Genomic DNA, 6637 nt, shown 5'->3' on the forward strand with positions numbered 1-6637 from the left:
TAGGTAATTTACCCGCGCTTCGCGGGCATAAATAATCTTTCTAAGCTTTTGAACAACCTTTCCAATAATCAACTGTTATAAGAAGAAAAAAAGAAGTAAATTTTAGTAGATTTTAAAAACATTTCAATAGAAATTAAATGATTTGACATTATCACATATCTCAAGAATTTTAAATATATAATGAATGATTTAAAATATCTTGATATCTAATCATTTTTATCTTTTACATAATATATCATAATATATGTTTGATGAAATAATTGTCTTGTTAAAACTGAGTGATGTTTTTATGTAGCGATTAAACATATTTTTTCTATTTTTTTGTACATGAAAAATATATAACTGATAATTTTATGGTTAGAATAACTCCTTGTTAAAAAAATTATATAAAAGTTTTTGATAATCAATATTAGTTATAAATAAGTTAAGACCGTTAAAAATGTACACCACAACAAAATAAATAATTTTTTTTAGAGACAATCTACTTGTCTGAGGTCAAACATTCACCACTTTTCATTATTCTTACTTTGTTATTCTAACAAAATTTATAGAAGGAGAAAAATAAATTTGAAACAACAACAAATAATATTGTTGACCCTTTTAGAAATTCATTCTTCATTAAACTGCTGCTCTGAAGGCTTTTCTAGATGCTTCATCAATACAACTTTACGACTTTTTCAGAAATATGTATGTATAGTTGTTGCATTATGAAAGTACAAGTAGATCAAAATGTTGAATTCTAGACTCATGTTAAAGAAATATTCTCGAACATTAAAATTATTAAAAATGAGTCTAACCTAGATAACTCAAAGGCTCAACAATGACTTGGGACATAAAGGACAACAAATCTATGTTAATAGACATATCTTTTGTAGCTTAAGATATTACTTTTATTTAGAGCAGAGTTTGTTTCATATTCTTCAAATTAAGCTTGCTGAAAATACTCATAACTCACACAAAAAATATATAGTAGAGCTGAATGAGAAGGAAAAAAAGAAAAAACATTAAAAGGACGAAAGTTTTGACCAAGTGAGATCATATACATACCAAACGAAAAATAATCAATACAATTTTAAGGAGACAACAAAACAGCGAGAAAAAAAACATACATTAAACCGAGTAAACTATGATATATCCAATGATGATAACAAATCATTCTTACCAGAAAAGTTCTCATGTTTTAAAATAACATACCTCAGAAAATTGACTAACACTTCAATCAACTTTCAATCCTTAAAGTACTCATAATATCTAGTGATAAAATTTAGTAAAAATAGATAACAATAACATAAATACAAAAAATATGGGCATGCAAAGTTATTAACTCTCAGAGGATTTTCTAAAGAACACAAAATCTCATCCTTGTATGTGAAGAAATGACATTGTTGATGAACAAATTAAAGATTTGTAAGGATTTTTTTTTTATTGTACCTTCAACAATTCTAGTAGAAACATAAATTAATAATATAAGCATAAATTAACTTCCTTGAGTACTCAATTAAGTCATTTTAAAAAGAATTTCAAGAATAAACGAATTTTAAAGGAGTCGTTGTTACGCTGTAATTTTACTATCTTTAGAAAAATCACTTTTGAAATGTTTCAAGTATAAAACAATTTGAAAAAAATACTTAGAAAATAGTCGCCACTTAATTTTTTTAAAGAAATTAAGAAAACTTAATTTAAAAAGACTCTAATAGATTAAGTCTTTCAAAATTTAGAGAAAATGGGTAAGAGGTTCTCATTTACACTTCAAGAAGGTTTTTAAGGCATTTGAAGTGCCCACTAACATGCGGTTATCCTACGACTTAGATTAAATCCTTAACTATTTTTTTGGAAAAATGATTTAACATAAAAAATAATAATTTACAATATTTGATTAACTTTGAGAAAATAGTTAGACAAAGAATAATTTTTAATTTTTAAGAAAAGAGAATATTAATTAAAATATTTGAATTAAATTGGAAGTGATTAAGATTTTAACAAAATTAAATAAATTAGAATTTATTTGATTCATTTTAAAATAACAATTTAAACCAATTTGGTTATTTAAAGTATGAAAACCATTTTAAAGATATTCAATAAAATTAAGGAACTTTATTAAAATAAACTAACATAAAGAACATAGCTTATCTTTTGGGGAATTTAATTAAATTAAACCAATTCAACTAAAAGGTTAGTTAGAAAACAAATAAAACAAAGAAAGAAGAGGTTAAGCCAAATTTGGGATTTTGGCCCAAATTCAAATTTCTAGAGCCCATTTAAATTAAATCTGCTACTGGAATTTAGGAGGGTTTTGGCCTATTCTCCACTGCCTTTATACAGTGTATACAACTTTCGTATACTACTGTATATCCTTGTATACCGGCATCCAGAACCTGCAGATTAGTGTACAAACATATATAATCCATTTTTGGACTCCTGTACACCCGCGTCTCTGCTTTCAACCTGTATTTCAACACTTAGTTCGTATATCAATGTATACTGCTATATACAACATGTATACGACCCATTTTGGACGTTCGGAGGCTTGCAATTTCAAATTCCAGCTCTGTGTACTGCCTTCAATCTGTTCATCATCTTTACTACTTGCAATGGGGCTGACTCGAGAGGGAAAAAATGAATTTAGGCCTTTATGGCCCATTTCGAAATGCGAAGGGGATAGGATTTGAGTCCACCTTGGACTCCATACGAGTTCACATGTAGCAAAATGAGAACAAAAATTAGCATTCGTATAAATCAGTAGCCCCAAATCATATCAACAAATATTTGGCGATAAATAATGCTAAACTAACACCAACAAAAGGCTAAAATCATACCAAGTCATTTGAGCAATTCACTCATGTTTCATATTAGTAGGAAACAAAAGATGGGTATTTCAACAAGTTCTAAAAGAAAAATAAAATAGAAGAAGACACATATTAGACAACACTCAAACTATAGCAAATTGATCAATTGTACTTGTCATAACAAGCAAATGATGCCTATGGCAGAAATTAAAAGAAGATAAATAGATGGACAAAATGTTAGATACTAAAACAATAAAAAAAAAAGCTATAAAACTAGTTATTCATTTTGCATGCCAAATTTGGACAATGAATTATGCTAAATTTACTTAGTAGAGGAAGAAAACATTGTTAAATATCTATAACTAAATATGGTATCATCTTTGTTCATACAAATCCATCAAACCTAAGTTCCAAAAGCATAAACTATAGCATTCATGAGAAAAAAAAGGCATTTGTTGAGTAGTAATGTCTAATATAATAACAAACTATGTCCAACCTATGTCATGCTCAGGGTATTGATATTTTCAAATCAAATGAGGGTGAAAGGCTATCTTGATAATCGAAAATGGGATTAAACTTAATTAACTGATGCATTACAACAGTGGAGTTACAAGCAGTGTCATGAATTAAAACCAAACGACATAAACACAATCTCGACTAAATGAGAAGATAAGTTAGACACATCTACTAGGCAAATTTAAATAGTATTAACAAAATCCATAACAATGAGAACAGAACAAAGGCAGGTCACCAAGACTACAACCTCCTTATCATATTGACAAATTCGAACAAACATCGAATAATCCAAACGACGCAGCTGATAAACCTATTGTTGAGATCAAATGAACTTTAAACTATTTCGAACAAAGCAAGACAAAGATCCGACTAAATATATAGATACAAAATTGATCTAATGAATATAACGACCAACATATAATATCAAAGTAACTTCCCTAATGTTTGACTCGTGCTTACTACCCAGAGACTCGCAGGAAAACGAAGTTAAAGCAAAGATTAAAATGAAAGAACCACATACTCTTAATAATCGACCCTACACCAAGTAATGAACACACATAGCTTGCTACACTGAAAAGGAACATAAGAGGGTGCGGAATTACCCTTCTTGGGGCAGCGAACTCGAGACGACAACGAGCTTGAGAGTAGTGATTCTTCTACTATACAATTCGAATACGAACGGCAAGCTAAGAAAATCTGAGTCGCGATCTTCTCAGAACTTAGAATCAGAAAGCTAAGTATAATATTTTAAGCGTAAAACGACTATTGCCAAGGAACTCCAACTCAAAACCCTCCTTTATGCTCGCCCCCAACACCGATGGGTAGGAGGTGGTTTATATAGAGGAAAACTAGGACCGATTAGAGGGAATACAGATGAAATTTTGAATTTGAAATTCGAATTCCTCTGCCCTTTTTCAAGACAACAGTAAAAAGATTTGAAAATCCCTTAAAATGGGGGAAAGGGGACGTGAGGGTGGTTGATGGGTTTGCGGATTTCTCGCCGGGTTGATGCGACTGGTCGCTGCTGGATTGCTGGATTTTGATTTCGCTGCTCGTTCATGCGTTGCTGGGTCGAATTCTTGCGTGAAGAAGAAGAGTGATGTGGTCGGGTCGGTACTGTACGTTATGCTGTATGTATTGTTTTGATGGGCTGGGTTATTGTATTGTTTTGCTGCTGATGGGTTGCTGGAATGAAGAAATTGGATTGAAGTTAGAGTTGGAAGAATTGGGCCACTAGTTTGGGCCAAAGTTAGGCTGAAAATAATGGATTCAAAATGGGTGAAAGTGTAGTTAATTTTGAGTTTAAAATTTGGCCTAATGGCTTAAAGATGTAGCCGATTTGGATTAATTCGGGGTAATTCGGCTAACCATTAAATAAAATGAACTCATATTAATTAATTAGCGAGCTTCTTAATCTTAACCAAATAAAAATAGTTAACTTAATTGTAAACTAATTAAATTAATTACAAAACTAATTAACTCAAAATTATATCTATAACTTAATTGATAAAATATTTAACTAAAAATCTTTTGTGATGATTTTCAAATATTTATAAAATATATTAATTATACGCAATTATATAAAACACATATATTGTTTAAAAATTATAAAAAATGATACAACTATTTAAAATAACTTGAAAACTATATTTTTTTGAAATTTTATAAAACAAACTATTCTAAATCGTTTGAAAATTGAAGAAGCTTAATGATTAATATACAATGTGGAGGTCCAAATTGAGTGTCTACAGTCGCCACCTAATTTTAGGAAAAAATAGGAAACCATTTAAGTGATCTACGAAACCATTAGATTCTAGGTAAGGGGTTCAAGTTATTTTGAAGGATGCCTAACACCTTCCCTTCGGATTAACTTGAACCCCTTACCTAGAATCTAATAGTTTCGTAGATCACTTAAAAAACTATTCTAAATCGTTTGAAAATTGAAGAAGCTTAATGATTAATATACAATGTGGAGGTCCAAATTGAGTGTCTACAGTCGCCACCTAATTTTAGGAAAAAATAGGAAACCATTATTTTAAAATTGACTTAATTGATTAATTTTTGAGTCACCATAACGTTTTGCCCTATTTGAATAAAGTAGGGATGTAAACACCTGGGCTCAACTTAACTCAAATGTAACACCCCATATTTTTTTTTTTGAACTGAGACTCTAACCATTCTTCATAGTGAGTGATATTTTTGCAAGGAATTTAAAATTTCCTAAGTGTTAAGCTCAATAGATGTAGCACCTTGAGTTCCAAGAAGAATCAAAGAGAAAAGCATTCAAGTCATTCCTTAGTTATCTTAAATTTTGGGTCAACTTCAAGTGACCATAAATTTTAGTACAGAAGGAGTTAGGAGACCCATTAGAAATTAAATTAAAGCCCTTCAAGTTATCTGTCCAATGCCACTGAGTTTGCTCAATTCCGAGCTCTGAGTAAACAGGTATGATCGATTTTCTAACGTCGCACAAACCTGGCAGCAGCTTCGCGATGCGGAGCCAACATGGACCTCACTACCTGGTGGAAAATAATTCCAACTCCCAGCTCGTTTTAATTATTTCTTTAGGGGTATTTTAGTCCTAAAAACCCTTAGGAGGTCATCTAAATTGCCCTAAGCGAGTAGAAAATCAGTTTTCTTAAATTAAAAACCCTCTCATTCACTCCAAAGATTCTACACTCAAGAAAAGCTAAGGCTAGGGTTCTTCTTTCCAGATTTTTCCTTCAAGTTCTTTAAGAAGATGCTCTTTCAGGTATGTAAGCTTCCATAGTGTTGAGTTTGTTCACCCACACGCCAATCATGTTAATTTCAGCTTTAAATTCGTTCTAAAAGTTGAAGCGTTGATGTTCTTGTTATGTATTCATGAATTTTCTTTCGTTCTAGAATTGGGCTGAGATTGAGGAGTTCTTGAGGCTATTGTTTCGATTTATAGAGTAGTTTTGATTTAGATTCTTGTGTACATGTGATGATTATCTAAATCTAAAGAAAAGTTGAGCAAAAGAATTGAATTTAGGCGATTTGGGGTTAGAAAATGAAGAAGAGAAAAGTCGGGAAAATCTGTCACTTGGCTCCGCATCGCGGACCTGCCTCCCCATTTCATAAAGCTGTCTTCGCATCGTGGAGAGGTCACAGACCTCTCTGCCTCAAAAGTTATTTCGCGACCAATTATTTTAATGCGTCTCCGCGTCGCGGACTAGTTTCTAAGCAGTGAATTTTTGATCTTTTCTCATGTTTCGCTATCTAAAATCAATCCTAAACATCATGAGATATTTTCTATCACAAATCACAACCTTGAATCCATAATTCAAGTTCAAGGTAGAGTTAAGAGTTAAGTT

Source organism: Solanum tuberosum, unplaced genomic scaffold (assembly GCF_000226075.1).
Source record: "Solanum tuberosum cultivar DM 1-3 516 R44 unplaced genomic scaffold, SolTub_3.0 scf00003, whole genome shotgun sequence".
Lineage (NCBI taxonomy): Eukaryota > Viridiplantae > Streptophyta > Magnoliopsida > Solanales > Solanaceae > Solanum > Solanum tuberosum.